This window comes from Salvia splendens, chromosome 4 (genome assembly GCF_004379255.2).
Source record: "Salvia splendens isolate huo1 chromosome 4, SspV2, whole genome shotgun sequence".
NCBI classification, from domain to species: Eukaryota; Viridiplantae; Streptophyta; class Magnoliopsida; order Lamiales; family Lamiaceae; genus Salvia; species Salvia splendens.
This window is the reverse complement of record NC_056035.1, coordinates 3,202,264-3,222,645: the sequence shown is the minus strand read 5'-3', so window position 1 is coordinate 3,222,645 and position 20,382 is coordinate 3,202,264. Positions and strand designations below refer to the sequence as shown.

General features: G+C 42.4%; 2 pseudogenes; both read left to right on the top strand.

Annotated features, from left to right (window-relative positions):
• Nucleotides 1-7,520: 7,520 nt before the first annotated feature.
• LOC121800496 lies at nucleotides 7,521-11,741 on the top strand (annotated as a pseudogene).
• Nucleotides 11,742-16,864: 5,123 nt separating this feature from the next.
• LOC121797905 lies at nucleotides 16,865-19,347 on the top strand (annotated as a pseudogene).
• The last annotated feature ends 1,035 nt before the right edge of the window (nucleotides 19,348-20,382 follow it).

Below are 20,382 nucleotides of genomic sequence, written 5' to 3'. Positions count from 1 at the left end.
CTCAGCTTCGGGAGAGATGAGAAGGGAGCTTGGAAGTGTGCGGGTCCCACTGCCTCCGATTAGATTGATTAATTTTTTATTAATAAAAAATGTATGATTCGTCTTTGCTTTATCCATTTCTAGGGAATTTATTAGCTATTGGCCCATTTCACAGGAAATTTTGGACGCAAGCTAAGGGTATCCACTAGGCGGACACGCCCAATAGCCCCGTCTCAGTTTTTATCTATAGCCCTAATTTTGTTGTCCACAGCCCCAAAATTCTATTTCTGCTACTATAGTGGACACCTCCAATAGCTCCCAAATTTTGTAATTAAAATAACGCAGTGTAAATAAATAGAAAACGAGGTAATTAGGGCGCAAAATCCCGATGGCTGCCAAAGGATAGCCCGATGGATGTGATGGATTGTTGCCATAGCCCGATTCCTGAGAGTCAGGTGATTCGTCGTCGCCTCGGTGCATTTTTAGAGAGTGGTTGTGTAGATAGTGAGTGGATGGATTTTGTGAAAATGGTGAAAAATAGGTGGTGAGGAGTGGTATTTATAGAGGTAAATAAAAAAAATAAAAAAAATTCGAAATTGAATCCGCGCGCCGGTTGTTCGCCCACTATGGGCGCCGCGCCTATAGGCGCGGCTAATTCTCCCCAGCCGCGGGCTAGCCCCAACCCCGCCTATCCCGCGTTCGCTACCCCTACCGCCCCCAAATGTTGTCCGCCGCCCTCCGGACAACTTCCCCACTATAGCCGCCTGCCCTCCGCCCCAACCCGCGGCTATAGCCGCGGGCTCCCCATAGTGGTCACTCTAAGAGCATCCACGATGGCGGCGAGCGGACCGGCTAGCCGATTCCCGGTGCTGGCCGGTTCGCTCGCTGAACCATTGTAGTCGGCCAGGGCCAAATCGGCGAGAAAATCGGCCAGCGTACGCCGATTCTCGAGCGCTGGCCGATGCGCTCGCCGATCGGCTGGCCGCCATTGCAGGCTCCCGATCGGCGAGCGATCGGTCAGCCGATTTTTTATTTTTTTTATTTAATTTTCGAAACACTATATATATGCGATCTGCACGTCATTTTCATTCGCACCACTTGTTTTAACGAGTTTTCTCTCGATCTTAATTTCTGTACAAGAGCAACAACGCGAAATGAGTAGCGCAGGTGGTAGTGGTGGGGATGCTGAGGAGTACGAACGACGAATGAACGAAGAGTTTGAGGCCTATACTTCCTGTGAGATAAACCGGCTGATACAAAGGGCCTTACAACCAGCGGTACCTCGACCCGTTGTCCACCGCCGAGCAGTGATTGAGCGGGATCACGTAGTTGCACATCAACGGCTATATGAAGACTACTTAGTACCGGAGCCGCGGTTCAACGCCAACCTTTTCAGGCGGCGTTTTAGGATGAGCATGGCCCTGTTTATGCGTATTGTTGACGCTTTGGAGCGTCGATGTATGTGTTTTCGCTTCAGGCACGATGCGGCTGGCAGACCCGGCCACACACCTATTCAAAATTAGGGCTGGCAATTTTTGACACGACACGATAACACGACACGAACCGGCACGAAAATAATGGGTTTGGGTCAGAGCTTATTGGGTTCGTGTCCTTATCGGGTCGACCCGTTAAGGACACGAAAATTTCGTGTCGTGTTCGTGTCGGGTTCGTGTTATCCGTTAACAATACGTGTATGTGTCGTGTTCGTGTCGTGTTCGTGTTATCCGTTAACAAATAATATTTTAATATTATTAATTCTTATTATTTTCATTTTTAATAGGTTTAACTGTTATCAGGTCGTGTTGTTATCGAGTCGTTATCGTGTCATCTCGTGTACGTGTTGTTATCGTGTCGTGTTGACCCGAATTGGTTCGTGTCGTTAATGGGTTCGTGTCGTGTTCGTGTCGTGTTCGTGTCGTAGGGTTTCGTGTCGTGTTCGTGTTCGTGTTTGAGGTTTTCTTAACGGGTCGTGTTCGTGTTTGTTGTTATCGTGTTCGTGTCGTTATCGTGTCGACACGATAACGACCCGACACGCACGATTGCCACCCCTATTCAAAATTGCACTGCGGCAATCAGACAGTTGGCCTACGGAGGTGCGGCAGACATGTGGGACGAGTACCTCCACATCGGTGAAACGACTGCCCTTGAATGTATGAAGTATTTCTGTCAGAGCGTGGTTGAAATATTCCGTGATCAGTACCATCGAAGCCCTACCCCCGAAGACTGCCAGGAGCTGATGCAGATGCACAGGGAGAAGCATGGGTTCCCGGGTATGTTAGGCAACATAGATTGCATGCATTGGGAGTAGAATAACTGCCCCGCTGCCTGGAAAGGGTTCTGCACGACCGGCTACAAGGGAAAGAATCCCATGATGATCCTCGAGGCCGTAGCTGATTACCGACTGTGGATTTGGCATGCATATTTTGGGGTAGCCGGGTCGAACAACGACCTCAACGTCCTCAACTCGTCGCCCCTTTTCAACGAGCAGTGCCACGGCGTCGGTCCGACCATCAGTTTTATCGCCAACGGGAACCAGCATGATATAGGCTACTACTTGGCGGAAGGGATATACCCTAGGTGGCATGTCTTTGTGAAGACGATTATGTGGGCATCAGATGAGATGAAGGCCTACTTTGCGGAACGGCAGGAGTCGGCGCGCAAGGACATGGAGCGCGCATTTAGTGTGCTCCAGTCTCGATGGGTGGCAATTAGGGGTCCAACGCGTTTGTGGCATGTCGACTGCATTGATGATATAATGTAAGCCTGTATTATCATGCACAACATGATTGTCGAAGATGAAGGTGTACAACTGACTAGTTGGGCCAACGACGATAATGAAGCCGGTCCAAGCCACGGCGTGGCCGCCCCCAACTTACGAAGTGGGGTACCTCACGATGAAGTCGGCCGCCTCCAAGCACATGCCGACATGCACCAAGTGGAAGCTCATATTCGACTCCAAAAGGATTTAATTGAAGAGTGGTGGGCGCGGAGGACTGCACGGCGTTAGTTTTTTTTAATTATGTAATTTTTTTAATGTACCTTTTTTTATTTAAATAAAATTATTGCATTTTCTCGTATCTGTGTCGTAAGTTGAATTCTGTATTTCGTGTGATTGTTATTTTTATAATTTTGTTTATTGTGGCTAGCCTATGGCTAGGCTATTGCTTGTCCAGTTACTTGTCCTGATGATGTGGCATGAGGAGTTTTTAGTGCTGATGATGTGGCAGGAGGAGTTTGTGGCTAGGCTATGGCTGGGCTATTGCCATTGTGGATGCTCTAATCGAGCTTAAGAGCATATGCAACGGTGGACGGACGACGTCCGTCCGTCCGTGCCAGCGGCACGGAAGAGCTCGTCCGCCGCTGCGCTCGCGCCGCTGGCACGGCGCTGCTCGATGCATCGAGCACGTCCGTGTCAGCGAGCAGGTGACGTGGCGTGCTGCGATTGGGCAACGACTTTGATTTTTTTTAATTTTTTTAAATCGGTTTTTAATTTAAAAACCGATTAAAAATAAAAAAAATATTTTTCCACTTTCCAAAAAAATATATCCGTTTTTTATCGTTTTCTACCACTTTTTATTTTTTTTTTTATTTTTCCCCCCAAAAATACACATTTTCATCTATAAATACACCCACTTTCACACCCAAAAATTCACACCACATTCTCTCATTTCCATTCTCATCTACATTCTCTCATTTCCATTCTCATCTACATTCTCTCATTTCCATTTCTTTCACACATACAACATAACAATGTCCGGCCAAGGCGATCACCCTCCGGGCTTCCACGGTTGGAACCCCGATTGGTTCGGTTCACAACCGTTTCCTAGTCCGAAAACAGAATATTCGGCCCCTCCTCAAACCCAAAGTTCGGGCGTTCCGGGTGGCTACCGGCCATACCCAATCGACGACCAAGATGCCCCCGAATGGCGATACGGGTGGACACCCGAGCCTAAAGCGAGGTCGACCTCCCCCTCCCAAACTCCGACTCATCCTACTCGCGGTGTCCACACACCGTACTCGCCGACGGAGATGAAGCAATTGTTCAAGGCGTATTTGTCAATCTCCAAAGATCCGGAGGTTGGCACGAACCAATCCGGCGATCACTTTTGGTGGCGCATCTATCGTCGGTACAATGAAAACCTGCCGGGGGGAACAATCGAGCGCAACAAGAGTATGGTGTGCAACGCCATCTACCGAGCCAACGAAGAAATTAACAAGTTCCAGGGGTATTACCTCCAAGAAGAGCGGTTGGCGGGGAGCGGCCGGAGCGAGGTCGACATCATCAGTTCTGCCATGTCGACCTACCAATCCATGAACTACAAGGCTTTCAAGTACTTCAACATTTGGCAGGAGACGCGGTCGCATCCGAAGTATAGGGGATGCGTAACATCCTCCTCCAACGGCTCCTCCAAATGGTCAAGGTCGGTATCCCTATCGGACTCCGGCTCCGAAGACGTGGTTAGCCAACTCGCCGGAGCTAACTTGGGTAGCCACGACGCCGGCCCGAACGGTTCCCAACGCCGACCGCAAGGAAGGAAGAAGGCGGCAGCCAACCGCCGTCGCGCCGCGACTCCATCCGGCGATGCTCCCGACCCCGCTCCCTTTCTCGTTCCCTATGCGCCACCTCTACCCCCCACCAACTCGTTGTGGACCCTTTTGGCCCAACTCAATATGGCCGATAGGTCAACTATGACCCCCTCGCAACTTCGATCGCACGAGGCCATGATATTGAGCCTCCAAAAACAATTGGGGGTAGTGCTGCCGGATGAGTAGTCTTTCACGGGGATATTTTTAGCTTTAATTATGTAATTTTTAATTTTTAGTATTTTAATTATGTAATTTTTATTTTTTAGGATTCTAATTATGTCTTTTTTATTTTATTTGTAATTTGTAATATTATTTCGGTTTTTTAATGAATTTTAATGTTATGGAAATGTTTTTATTTAAAATGAATTGTGCTCGTCTTTGCGGAAGTGCACAGCTGTGGGTGTTGTGCTCTTGTCTAAGAGCAGGCATGAATAGTGGCGCCGGGCCCATAACCGTGCTCGTTGGCAAGAGCACGGTGGTGGATGCTCTAATGATATTGAATCTACTTGCATTAAATATAAAATCCTAAATTACAAATATCTCTTGCAAACACTAATGGTTGCGTCTTTTTTAATTCTATTTTACTTATCAAGAAAATTTATTCGATCAATTTATTTCATCATTATAATATAAATAAATCACTACTAACTTTGTGATATAAGATTGGATACACGAAAATCCAAATGGATTCTTTCTATGACGTTGATGTCTTCAAATAATTATTAAGTGCAAAATTGAATGGACTTACCTAAAACACTGTGAGTTAACCTAAGTAAAAAGTTTTGATTTAACTTTTATAGCAAGTTTGATTAACTTTTATACTTAGATATATGTCTTCTCAAACTTTTAAACTTAATCTTCAAGCTTTTATCAAAGTTAGTGGGGAGGAGGACATTTACCTTTTCCCAAATGGGAGATAATTTTTTTTTAGTTATGACAAATTAGGCTATTAAGACTAAACAAGTCATTGGAGGATTGATGTCATCTTTGATCTTCACATCAATGATTCATGGTGTCAATTATGCCATCCGCATCGCGTCTCGATGCGGTCTCGGTCTTGTATCTTCGAGACGAGATCGCATCGAGACAGCGATGCAATCCTCCATCTCGTCCTGGTCTCTTCTCTTGTCCCGTCCCGGAGGAAGAGCTGGCGTGCCAGCTCGCCACGCGCCAGCGCCACGTGGCGAGCGTTGGCCCTAGGCGTGACGCCCACTCGCCGGCCCGCGAGTGGGCGTCGTCATGCTGACACAATAAATATTTTTTTAAAATAAATTCGATTTTCAAAAAATAAAAATAAAAAAAACGGTAATATTACCGTTGAACGGTAACTTTTATTTATTTTTTCTTTTTTTATTCTATAAATACTCCTCTTTCATACTCATTCTACACACAAACACACATCTATTCTTCTCAAATCATCTCTCTTTCCTCTCCAATTTCTGTCAAAATGTCCGGCGACGGAAACTCTGGCGGCTCCGGCGGCTATGACTTGAACACGTTTGGCGACTGGGGGCATGTACAATGTCTTGGGTGCTTTCGGTTCCGGTTCGTCGACTCCGGGCACCCAAGGCTCGTCGACGGCGGCAGCTTACCAAACACCATATTTTGATGTGGATGCATACTCTCGTCCCTAGGCCCCGAGGTATGGGCTATCACAGGGATTATCCCAAATTATGAAGAATTTTCCGGATGAACCCACTCTGAAAGGAGCACGAGGCTGTGGAAGCTCCGGGGGTCGCGCATTCGACGCCGAGGAGGAGGAGGGGGAGGATGTAGGCCGTCATCCATACAGCCGCAAGGATACGATGACTATGTTCAAAGCTTGGGTCAGCGTCTCGTACGATCCCATCGTCGGGAATCAACAAACCCGCAAGTTTTTTTGGGAAAATGTCACTGACGCCTACAACGAGAATAAGCCAAAGGGGGCCACCGCCGCACCTTAAAGATACTCCGCAGTCATTTTGACCGAGTCGACAGAGATGTCAAAAAATTTTGCGGGATCTACAAGAATGAAGCGACGAATTACCAAAGCGGAGCCAATGGAGCTGACATTCTGAGATCGGCTTTGCAAGTCTTTAAAGACGACAGCAATAAGGAATTCAAACATGTCGATGTTTGGGAGTCGGTCAAAGACGTTGAAAGGTGGCTGGCGGTGTCCAGTCCAGCACGGGCTCGAGCTCGAAACACACGAAGCACACGACAAGTGGACAATACTCGTCTAGTGAGGGCGGGTCAGGCATCGCCTCACAAGAGGTTGAGGGCACGACCACCGATGCAAGGGGCTCATCCCGTTCACGCCATCGGCCACAAGGGACCAATGCGGCGAAGGTGGCTAGAGGGAGGAGGGGCTGAGGCGAATGGCTGACACATCCCGCATGACGCCTCCACAATATCAAGCCCATCTTGCCAGAATTGAGTATATGTCAAGACAAATTGGTATTCCGCCTCCAAGTAGCTTGAGTGCACCGCCACCGCTTTCGGGGGATGATTCGCTGGTGGAGTAGTTTTTATAATTTATATAAAATTATATTTTATATTATGTATTTTAATTTTTTTGAATTTTAATTATGTATATATTTTTTATTTTTTTAGGATTTTAAATTGTAATTTTATTTTATTTAATGAAGTGTGTTTTTATTAATTGAATTTGTTGAAAATAAAATAAAAAATGAAATTGAATGAATAGTTAAGGGATGAGATGGTTAAGAGATGGATGAATGCAAGTGTTGTCTCTTAGTTAAGAGATAAGGTGAAAAGTACACTGGGTCCCATGAATATTGAAGAGAAGAGACGGTTAAGAAATATTTAAGAGACAGACATGCGGATGACAGTCTCTAGAAATTAGAGGTTTAGTTACAAAATTAGTAAATTTGCAATACAAATTAAATCAGAATGTGATTTGATAAAAGCAAGAAGAGAGACAAAACAGTCCCCATTTTGTCTGGATAGTAAAACTGTTGGACTAAAGAATATTGAGAGAAAAAAGACGAAATATTCATCCTATGAACACATATTGCTGTGCCACAATTCAGAACTGAGAATACCATAAACCCCAATCTCTCTCAATGGCATCAGTTTCCATGGAAATCGCCTCGAGTTTTATGGGATTAGCCAAAAGCCGCTCTCATCCAATTTCATCTGTAGAGACCACGCATTTCTTCAGCAGAAACAGGCAAAATTGCACTGTCCAAAACCGCAAGTTCTCGGCTTGCACCATTTCTGACAATTCAAGAATCGTGCGCTCATCGAAGCAGCCGAAGAGGCGCCTTTGCCGCAGACTGACGGCCGCCAGCTCAGCAGCAGAAACTGAAGATTCTGGTGTTGTGACTAAAGGGTTTTTTCTTTTTTGGTTATAGGCTACAACTAACATTTCTCGATTGTACAGGACTTTTTTTTATTCCGCTTTCGGAAGAGACGCATGACCCTCATGCATCTCATTTTAATGAAACGCATGACAATTATGCGTCTTTAAGGGAGACACATCTCAATTTTTTCAGTTTTTAACGACGCATAAGAGTCATGCGTTTCATTAAAATGAGATGCATGAGGGTCATGCGTTGCTATTTTTTTAATTTTATTAGACGACACATAAGCGTCATACGTCTTAGGGAGAGACGCATGAGACTCATGCGTCTCTAATTGTCATGCGTTTCATTAAAAGGAGACGCATGAGGGTCATGCGTCTCTCCCAAATGCGGTATAAAAAAAAGTCCTATACAATCGAGGAATGTTATTTGTAGCCTAGAACCAAAAAAAGAAAAAACCCTGTGACTAAAATCCCTCCTGATAATAGAATCCCAGCTACCATTATTACTGGCTTCTTGGGTTCTGGAAAGGTATTTGGAGTGTTATGATTTTCACAGTTTTGTGTTGAGCATTTGAATTTATCTTTCTCTTTTTATGTGAATTCAATGAATTTTGATGAGGGTCTGTGTTTGTTGCAATTTCGCTAACTATACTGTGGGTGGATTATGATGGGAATGCACCCGCATTTGTCGTGATTATAGACTTTCAAATAGTTAAAGATTTATCCTTTTTGATTTATTTTATTTATCATTGTCACTAATCGTAATTGGGTAGTTTTTCTTATTTTGCTATTTAATTCTGCTATGTCTGAGAGACTTTTTTTCTTCTTGGACTTCTATATTTCTAAAGTTTTGATCGTGCTAAGCATCTGTTTGATGAGGGTTTATGTTTGTTGCAATTTTGTTAGGTATACCAGTGGGAATGCACTGTAGGGATTAAAGACTTCCAAATAGTTAAAGATTATCTCTTTGGATTTATTTTCTATCACTGGAGGAGAAGTTGGCAGCACCTAGAATGTTTAGTTGTTATGTTGATGGAGTGACTTTGCATCGGCCACTAAAACTAATGATAGGGGAGATGCTGGTTTGTTAATGTTTAATTAGTATTTGTAGTCAATCTTTGTATTCTTGAGAGACGGCTTGTATATTCCTATATGTACACAAGCTGAGTGAATTATATTTACCTTGTTTTTAGCTGATGTATCCTTCTTGTTGATTCTCAATTGTTTGGCAGACAACCTTGTTAAACCACATCTTGACTGCTGATCATGGGAAACGCATTGCAGTTATCGAAAATGAGGTATGAAGTGTAGATAGTATTATCAATGGAGTGGATACTACTAAAACTCAAATGGGCTTCTAGATTAGAGAGCTTCTGATATGATTCAATTGGAACTGCAATGCATTCTTTTCTCTCAAGAACACTGATGCATGAAACTCGAATGTTTAGTTTTTATTTGGAATATGCAGTTTTGGAATTCTAGGTTGATCAATTCTAATTTTGGTTGACTTGCTTGTATACCTGTTCGGTGAAGTTGACATTGATGGCTCCCTAGTTGCTGCCAAAACTGCTGGAGCAGAGGACATTATGATGCTCAATAATGGATGTCTATGCTGCACCGTGAGGGGGGATCTTGTAAGGATGATTTCGGAACTTGTTAGTACTAAGAAAGGGAAATTTGATCACATTGTTATCGAGACAACAGGTAGGCTGACAGAATAAACGTTATTTAATGATGTTAAATTGTCATGACAGGTTCATTGTCTTTAATCAACATTCAAAGAGGATTGAGCATTCTTATTTTTATCTTCCCACTTTGATTGAATCAAAATTGATACTTGGATCCATATGCTGCATATCTTTTTAGGATTAGCAAATCCAGCACCAATTATTCATACGTTTTACGCCGAGGATCAACTATTTAATGATGTTAAACTTGATGGAGTGGTCACACTTGTTGATGCTAAGCATGCTGGCATGCACCTTAATGAAGTGAAGCCAGAAGGTGTTGTCAATGAGGCAATAGCGCAAATTGCATATGCAGATCGCAGCATAGTAAACAAGGTACGAAGTGGTTGTTGTTACATGTTCTATTCCTGGAAAACTCAAATGTAAAGTTTGTTAGTGAGCATGAGCCAAATTGTGCCTTCTTTTCAGTTTCTTATTGTGCTTAACTCAGTGTCTTCTTGGAATCTCTTACTCTAGAGCATGTTGCTTCCCTAGTTATTCTTCGGATTTGACATTTTGGTAGAAGACTGATTGCATGATATTTTGATTACAGACCGATCTTGTTGGCGAACCTGCAGTTGCTTCTCTGGTTGAAAGGATAAGGGTGTGTTTTCTCAAACATCCCCTTTGACTTTTTTCCCATATCCTCGCTAACTAGTTCTTTCTTGTAATTCAGGGCATAAACCATATGGCTCAGCTAAAGGGAACACAATATGGACAAGTTGATTTGGATTATGTTCTTGGTATCGGAGGTTTCGATTTGGAAAGGTCTAATTCCATTTAGATCTTGATCATAAGAGTGTTGTGTCTCTTAGCAGATGATCCTTCGTATAGTTGGTTTTATATGCTGACATTTTGTTTAGTATTTTTATGAAATTTAATGTATAGTTTTTCTCTCAAGTTAAGTGAAAATATGCAGAATTGATAGTGCTGTTGACGTGGACCACTCGAAGGAAGAACATGGTGGCCATAGCCATGAGCACAAGCATGATCACGAGCACGCGAACATGACCATAACCATAACCGTGGTAACTCTAAAACTTTGTGTTTCTTTACTGTCTTGAGAATTGCCTTGAAGAATACACACGAGTTTTGTTACACGATTTAGAAGTGTTAACCGGAAATATTATTATCAGATGTCTGTTTTTCTATGTAACTCCGGCTTTTGCTTTTGTCTTGAGGCTACTGGAAAAATCAAGCTATCCAATTGATTCACTCTCTAATCTAAGGCAAAGTGACATTTTTGCCTTTATATCCACTGCTTAATTAATGTTGAGACGATAAAACAATCGCAAGCATTTGAGCTTGCCATACTGATTAATTGAATGCTGTTGCAGAACATCACGGTGACCACCACCACGATCATACGCACGACCCTGGTGTTTCTTCAATTAGCATAGTTTGTGAAGGGACCTTGGACCTTGAAAAGGTTGGTTGCGCGACCGTCTTCATTTTTCTAACGTTTATTCAATGGGAATATTTATGCAGCGCTGATTTGGTTTGCCATATTACAGGCTAACATGTGGCTAGGTAACCTATTGTTAGACAGAAGCGAGGACATATATCGAATGAAGGGTCTTCTATCTGTCGATGGCATGAACGAGCGATTTGTTTTTCAGGTAAACTATCTAATCACTTTCCTTTTTCCCGATCCATAATATGCTTCTTCAATCTTCAAAATTGTCTGTTCTTGGGATCCATAATATAGTTTTCTGTCACCAAAACTGTGCTTGAAAAATATTGTTTCATTTTGAGTAATCGTGTGATGTTACAGGGTGTCCACGACATATTCCAAGGTTCACCGGATAGGCTATGGGGCGCGGATGAAGCGAGGGTAAACAAGCTCGTCTTTATCGGGAAGAACCTCGACAGGGAGGAACTGGAGCAAGGCTGTAAGGCCTGTCTGTTATAGTTGTAAGGATACATACAATACAAACCATGTTTTCTGAGGTCATCAGTTTCAAAATAAAACATTTATTTGGCCTCATCTATTCTATAGAGTTGTAACGCTACATACCTCAACTTTTCATGATCATTTGTATTGTTATTTAAATAGCTTTGTGTTATTGGGTGAATTAACATTCAGGCCCAAGCTCGAAGCCCAATTCCAGAGCCCAAAATCTGCTGAGTTCTTTCTGTTAGAAACTAGCCGTTGGAAGGCTTTTTCCAACTGTTTTTTGTATTAGTTTTCTTTAGCTTTCTTGAGTTTGTTAGCTAGTTAGTTTGCGTTAGTTTTAGAGCTGGTATATAGCAAAGCTCTTGTGCTTGTGTAAGCTGTAATCACAGTAATACAATCAATACACAAGATTCTGTTTTTCAGCTCCATTCGTGTTAATAGATCTATCTCGTATTTCTCGTTCTTGATAATCCAATTGCATTGATTCTCCAACAATTGGCGCCGTCTGTGGGAAGAGGATCAGATGAATCAATTGAATCGGATTTGTTATGGCGTCGAGGTTCGAAGCTGAAAAGTTTAATGGCAAAAACGATTACGGATTGTGGAAGATGAAGATGAAGGCTCTCCTCATCCAACAAGGGCTTGCAGCGGCTCTTAATCCGGTTGATACGAAGACGAAAGGGAAGGAGGCGCTTGATGAAAAAGCGCAGGCAAAGCACGATGAGATAGTTCTGAAAGCTCACAGCGCCGTGATCCTATGCCTTGGAGATAAGGTTTTGAGGGAGGTGCAGAATGAGAAGACAGCGGCTGATATTCTTGCTAAGTTGGACGACGTGTATTTGGCCAAATCGTTGGCCAATCGATTGTTCATGAAGCGCAGGCTGTATTCTTATAGTTTTGTTGATAATAGATCGATCATGGAGCAAATGGAGGATTTCAACAAAACTATAGATGATCTTGAAGCTGTTGATGTCAAAATCTCTGATGAGGATAAGGCAATCCTGGTTCTTAACGCTCTACCAGCCTCGTATGATCAGATGAGGGATGCGATATTGTATGGTAGAGATAAGCAAATTTCTCTTTCTGAAGTGACCGCAGCTCTAATGTCCAAAGAGTTGCAGAAGGGAGCTGTGCAGAGTTCTGAAGTGATACCAGAATCTTTGTATGTCAAGAAGTTTGGAAAGAAAAATTTCAAAAAGAAGTCAGATGATGTGAAGACAGCCTCAGGTGGAGTGAAAGAGACTCGCTCTTGTTTTTGGTGCAAAAAGCCTGGCCACATCAAGAAAGATTGCCATGCTTGGAAGAAGAAAATGGCCATGGAGAAGGGAGCTAGCTCAAATGTAGTTTCAAATGAAGAGGATCAGACACCAGAGGCACTGAATGTTGTGGATACATCAGACTCGAGTTCATGGATTATGGATTCAGGATGTTCCTTCCACATGAGTCCACATCTTGAATGGTTCCAAGATATGAGGCAGGTCACAGGAACTGTTCTTCTTGGCAATGATCAAGTATGTCACATCAAAGGGATTGGGAGCATCAAGATGAGGATGTTTGATGGATCAGTGAAGGTGCTTACTGATGTAAGGTTTGTTCCTCAGGTAAAGAGGAATCTGATCTCTCTTGGGACTTTGGAGCTTAAGGGGTATTCCTTTACATCATCAGAAGGGATTATGACAGTCCATAAAGGAGAAGATGTGAAGATGATGGCCAAGAGAGTAAGGAGCCTGTATTATCTTGATGCTACTGTTATCATTGGTGAGTCAAATCTGGTTGTGGCCCCAGATTTGAGGCTGTGGCATTTGAGAATGGGACATCTTGCTGAAGGTGGTCTCAAGCAACTCATGAAGAAGGGGCTGATAAGTGGTGATATGGATCAGAAGCTTGGCCCATGTGAAGAATGCATAAGGGGAAAGGCTAAGAAACTACCATTTCCTACAGGTAAACATCATTCTTCTTCTCCATTGGATTATGCCCATTCTGATTTGTGGGGACCAGCCCCTGTTAATTCCTTGGGAGGAGGAAGGTATTACATGTCAATTGTAGATGATTACTCCAGGAAAGTGTGGGTTTATGTGTTGAAGGAGAAATCAGATGCTTTCTTGACATTCAAAATCTGGTGCAAAGAGGTTGAGACTGAGAAAGGCTGTTCACTCAAGTGTTTAAGGACAGACAATGGCTTGGAATATATGTCTAAGGAGTTTGATCTCTTCTGTAAAGAGAAGGGAATGAAAAGGCATAAAACTGTTCCAGCCAATCCACAGCAAAATGGCATTGCTGAAAGACTCAACAGGACATTACTTGAGAGGGTAAGGTGTATGTTGCTCTCATCAGGTTTGGAGAAGAAATTCTGGGGGGAGGCAGTCTCCACAGCTGCTCACCTCATTAATAAATGCCCTTCATCAAGCATTGGTGGTGATATACCTGATGAGAGATGGTATGGAGGCAGGGCAGATTATACTAGGCTTAAACCTTTTGGCTGCAGGGCCTTTGCTCACATTAAAGAAAGCAAATTGGATCCAAGAGCATTAAGGTGTGTGATGCTTGGATACCAAAAGGGTGTGAAAGGCTATAGGCTGTGGTGTTTGGAGCCTGGGAGTCACAAGGTGGTTGTGAGTAGGGATGTGGTTTTTCTGGAAGAGCAGATGCCTTGTTTGAAGACTGACAGTAGCTCCACAGAAATCAGTGAATCTGTGAGTGATGATTTTGAGGTGGAGCTTGGTGTACCTAACCTAGATGAAAGTATGGATACTGATGGGTCAATAAATGGTCAAGAAGGTCAGCAAGGTGATGATCCGAGTGAGTATCTACTGGCCAGAGATAGAGCCAGAAGAACTAGCAGGAGACTGCCTGCTAGGTATGCAGATTATGAGATGCTATCTTTTGCCTTAAATGTGGCTGAGCAAATCGAATACTCTGAACCAGCTACATACTCAGAGGCCATTAGTGGACCAGAGAAAGAGCAGTGGATTAGAGCAATGAAAGAAGAGTTTGATTCACTCATTAGGAACAAAACCTGGATACTAGTGGACAAAGTTATGATGAGAAGAATAATAAGTTGCAAATGGGTGTACAAGAAGAAAATTGAAACTTCTGGTCAGGAGCAGATAAGATTCAAGGCTCGATTGGTTGCTCGTGGCTTCACACAAGAAGAAGGAGTGGACTTTAATGAGGTTTTCTCCCCAGTTGTGAAGCATACATCCATAAGAATGCTTCTAGCTCTAGTTGCTCAGAATGCTTGGTTTCTGGAACAGCTTGATGTCAAAACTGCTTTTCTAAATGGAGAGCTTGAGGAGACCATATACATGGCTCAACCTAAGGGTTTTGAGGTTGCTGGGTCAGAAAATAAAGTATGCTTGCTCAAGAAATCAATATATGGCCTGAAGCAGAGTTCTAGGCAGTGGTATAGGAAGTTTGGTGAGAGTATGAACAGGCATGGCTTTGTAAGATCTGCATATGACAATTGTGTGTTTGTCAGGAAGAAGAAGGGCTCATCTGATGTATTTTTGCTATTGTATGTTGACGATATGTTGGTGGCTGGACCTGACTTGGGTGAGATCAATAAAGTGAAGGATCTGCTGAAATCTGATTTTGAGATGAAGGACTTGGGAGAGGCTAGGAGGATATTGGGGATGGATATTGTCAGAGATAAGAAGAATGGGAAGCTGTGGCTACTTCAGTCTGACTATATCAGTAGAATCTTGAAGAGGTTTAACATTGACAATATGAAACCTACTGGAACTCCTCTTGCTCAACATTTCAAGTTGTCCTGTGATCAGAGGCCAAAATCAGAAGAGGAAAGGATGGAGATGAGCCTGATCCCATACTCCAACATTGTAGGAAGCATTATGTACATGATGATTTGTACTAGACCAGATCTGGCCCATGCTATCAGTGCAACTAGTAGGTACATGACAGATCATGGAAGGGAGCATTGGAATGCTTTGAAGTGGACACTGAGATATTTGAGTGGAGCTGGGAATCTGGGGATTCTATATGAGCATAAACCAGATAGGAAAGGAGATGCTTTGGTTGGTTTTTGTGATTCGGATTATGCCACGAATCTGGACACAAGGAGGAGCCAAACAGGTTATGTCTTCACATTGTATGGCTCTGCTATATGCTGGAAGTCTGGGTTGCAAGATGTGGTTGCTTTGTCTACCACTGAGGCTGAATACTTAGCCTTAACTTCGGCTGTGAAGGAGAGTAAATGGTTGAAGGGATTAGCTACAGACTTTGGAGTAGTGCAGCAAGCTGTCACAGTGAATTGTGATAATAATGGTGCTATTTGTCTTGCAAAACACCAGATGTTTCATGAGAGGTGCAAGCATATAGATGTGAGACTTCACTTTATTAGAGATGAGGTGGAGAGTGGGCAGGTGAAGGTGGAGAAAGTGGACACCGCACACAATCCATCAGACATGCTAACAAAGCCTTTGGACAAAGGCAAATTTGACTATTGTTTAAGGCTGTTAAACATGGTCGTTGTTCCTGGTTCTGGAGTTGGTTGATGAAGGCTGAATGCTGAATTCAAGGTGGAGATTTGTTATTGGGTGAATTAACATTCAGGCCCAAGCTCGAAGCCCAATTCCAGAGCCCAAAATCTGCTGAGTTCTTTCTGTTAGAAACTAGCCGTTGGAAGGCTTTTTCCAACTGTTTTTTGTATTAGTTTTCTTTAGCTTTCTTGAGTTTGTTAGCTAGTTAGTTTGCGTTAGTTTTAGAGCTGGTATATAGCAAAGCTCTTGTGCTTGTGTAAGCTGTAATCACAGTAATACAATCAATACACAAGATTCTGTTTTTCAGCTCCATTCGTGTTAATAGATCTATCTCGTATTTCTCGTTCTTGATAATCCAATTGCATTGATTCTCCAACACTTTGTGTTCAATATTTTATAATCTTTCTTCTTCTATTGTAACACACATTTTGCAGAGAACTAGTCTGTTACTTTGAGCTAAGGACATTCCAAAAAAAATCGTCCGTTTAACTAGTCCCATTTTGCTATCTTGGGACATCCACAAAAAATTGTCTTAATTCTAAAAATAAAAAGATTCTCTCTCATGTGTTTTTCTAACTTTTCTATATTTTACTTATTTTTTCTCTTCATCATTCTTAATTTATCTATTTTTTTTCCTCCTGATTTTTATTTTACCAATTTCTTCTCTTTAAAACATGTATAATAAACAAATGAGATTATTTTGGTGGACGAGTGTGTAAGTAATTATAGGTTGCGGATGTCTGGATCAATGCAAATTAACCTTTAACAAAACTATTAGAACAATATATTCGTAAAGAAATGAATAATGATATTACTATTATTATTTCTTTATTTGGTAACATATTAGTACTAATTTAATGATAAAAATGTGCTCAACCTCAAGATTTTAAACCAAGAACCTCCGATATATCCACGGTCTTCTTCACCATTCCACCTCAATTTCTTAAACATGGTATGTACTTGCGATTGATTTTTTTTACTAGGTCGTTTTTCAATTTGGGTTCTGTATAGAATTCGATTTTTTCCCATTATATCCATGTTTCTTTTTGTTTAAATTTCTTCGGCAAGATTAGTTTGAGTTCTCCTATTCTCATTTTTACATAGTTAGTCAAGTATCAAGATCATACTTTTTTACATGAATTAGCTGTTATTTTCATGATATAGCTCCAATTCATGTGTGCAAATTAATTTGGATTTGATTGTAAGGTTAGTTTTTAGATTTTGGGGTTTTTCGAGAGAGATAGGGTTTCTGATCTATACGCTTGTTTTGAAATATTGGGAAGGTGTTGAATTTTATGCAATTTAATGATTTACTGAACAATTTTAGGGCTCACACGGCGAAGATATGATGGAAGAGGAAGATGATTACGTTGAATATGTTCCTGTGGCGAAGCGGCGTGCGCTTGAGGCGCAGAAGATAATGCAGCGCAGAGGGCAGTCTTCCGCACTCGATGAGGAGATCGAGAAACAGAATCTTGTGGAGGCGAAACCAAGTCTGCTGGTGAAAGCTTCTCAACTGAAGAAAGATCAGCCGGAGATCACCCAAACTGAGCAGATAATACTACAGGAGAAGGAGATGATCGAACACCTTTCGGATAGGAAAACTTTGATGTCCGTTTGGGAGCTGGCCAAGGGCATCACTTACACCGACCCTTTACCGACTGGGTGGAAGCCGCCCTTGCCAATAAGAAGGATGTCGAACAAGGCTTGTGATGCCATAAGAAGGCAGTGGCACATTATCGTTGATGGGGAAGATATCCCCCCACCAATCAAGAACTTTAAGGACATGAGGTTTCCACAGCCCATTTTGAAGAGACTAAAAGCTAAAGGGATTGTGCAGCCGACGCCCATCCAAGTGCAGGGGCTGCCGGTTATTTTGTCTGGGAGAGATATGATCGGGATTGCTTTTACAGGGTCTGGAAAGACCTTAGTGTTTGTGTTGCCACTCATTATGATCGCGTTGCAGGAGGAGATGATGATGCCAATTGCTCCCGGGGAAGGACCTTTTGGCTTGGTTGTTTGTCCTTCTAGGGAGCTGGCTAGGCAAACTTATGAAGTTGTAGAGATGTTTCTTGAATCATTAAAAGAGGCTGGCTATCCTGAGCTGCGGCCTTTGCTTTGCATTGGAGGAGTTGATATGAAGTTGCAACTTGATGTAGTGAAAAGAGGAGTTCACATCGTGGTTGCTACTCCGGGGCGACTGAAGGATATGCTAGCAAAGAAGAAAATGAATCTAAACAACTGCAGGTAATGATTGGACTCTCTGCTTCTTCATAGAATTGGTAGTTGTTGATTGCTGCATTTGATGGTTAATGTGTATTACTCCATTTCATAGATTCTGAAGTGAGCTTTTTCTACAGATATCTGACTTTAGATTAGGCAGATCGTTTGGTGGATCTCGGATTCGAAGATGACATTAGAGAAGTTTTTGATCACTTCAAGGACCAAAGGCAGACTCTTCTGTTTTCTGCAACTATGCCCACTAAGATTCAGAATTTTGCAAGAAGTGCCCTTGTAAAGCCTGTCACAGTGAATGTGGGAAGGGCTGGAGCAGCGAATTTGGATGTGATTCAAGAAGTTGAATATGTGAAGCAGGAGGCGAAGATCGTTTACCTTCTTGAATGTTTGCAGAAGACATCTCCCCCTGTTTTGGTATTTTGTGAGAACAAAGCAGATGTGGATGACATTCATGAATATCTTCTGTTAAAAGGAGTTGAAGCTGTTGCAATACATGGAGGAAAAGACCAAGAAGACAGAGAATACGCCATATCATCCTTCAAGGCTGGAAAGAAGGATGTTTTAGTGGCTACTGACGTGGCTTCAAAAGGTCTCGATTTTCCTGACATCCAACATGTCATCAACTATGATATGCCAGCAGAAATAGAAAATTATGTTCATCGGATTGGAAGGACAGGGCGATGTGGGAAAACAGGAATTGCGACAACCTTTATCAACAAGAACCAAAGTGAGACAACTCTGCTTGATCTGAAACACCTATTGCAAGAGGCAAAGCAGAGGATACCTCCAGTTCTGGCCGAGCTCAATGACCCGATGGAAGATGCGGAGGCGATAGCTAATGCAAGTGGAGTGAAAGGGTGTGCCTATTGTGGTGGGCTTGGTCATCGTATTCGAGATTGCCCCAAGTTGGAACATCAAAAGAGCCAGCAAATTGCCAGTTCGAGAAGAGATTATTTTGGTTCTGGGGGCTACCGTGGGGAAATGTGATTACTAAGTTATGTCTTTCTCTTTACTCCCAAGATTATTCTGAAAATAGCACGTTCAGTCTGAAATCATTATATGATGCTTTTCCACCTACAATGATGATGCTTATCTTTATGGTGCCTTATTCCGATTTATAGTTTGTCCTAGTAGAAAACGTACTGCAGTTGGAGAAATTTTTGAAAGAAAGGATTCTGGTACTCGTTTCAAGAATTTATTTCGGATTTCAGTGAATAGCTCCCTGAAATGTTATTCCCACTGAAATTCCAGACAATAAGTGTAAAGCAAGCATGCCAAACAGAAATAGAACTAGTCCTAGACTCTCATCTATCAGCCATCTTTGAAACGAGAAGTAGGCATACGTTGAATCTTATAATAATACTTTCATTCTTGAAACCTTGTTCACAACGGATGGATTAGCTTCTTGGTATAGGATCTGCAGTAGACCTGCTCGTCTTTCTCTTTCCTATACATATGAAATGCATACACTTAGGAGAAGTGAGGAAGTACGCATATTCTGTATCTTAATGATGAACAAGAGAGATAGCTAAAGTTCTCTTCTGTTTCAGTTTTTGACTTTTTTCCCTTACACTACTAGTTTGGATCAAACTCATCAAAGTACTATTAGAATCACCACAACATGTATGCAGATGCAAGAATGCTATTATTATCATCATTAATGTCATGGAAAATTTCTTTACTATTTACTGTTTGGTTATTGATACCTTCACTCTCTGAGTGACATGGCTACGCAATTCTCCTCTCTCTGCTCCTCGTTGCAATAGGTGACATTGTATGGTGTAAAGCTGCAGGTGTATATCGCCAATCAGCGTCCTACTCTCTTCCGCGCTCTCCAGCAGAGCACCCTTTAAGATTTCAGCCTCCTCTTCAAGAATCTTCAATCTTCCCTCGAGCCGTTTAATTACAGCTTCTCCTCTCCTGTTACTGGAGCTAGAGGTGCTCGTCGGCTGTACCGACTGCTTCTTGCATCTTGATGTGCTCGCTTCATTGGGCATATCCGTCTCATGTGTTGTAGGATGTGGAGAAATATACTCCTGATGAAGACTCTGATCAAACTTGGTTTTCTTTAGATTGAAGCAAGTATGTCATTTGTCAACTTGTAAGTTGGTGATCATGACTGCACGAGAGAGAGATTGGAGGTTGGTGGTG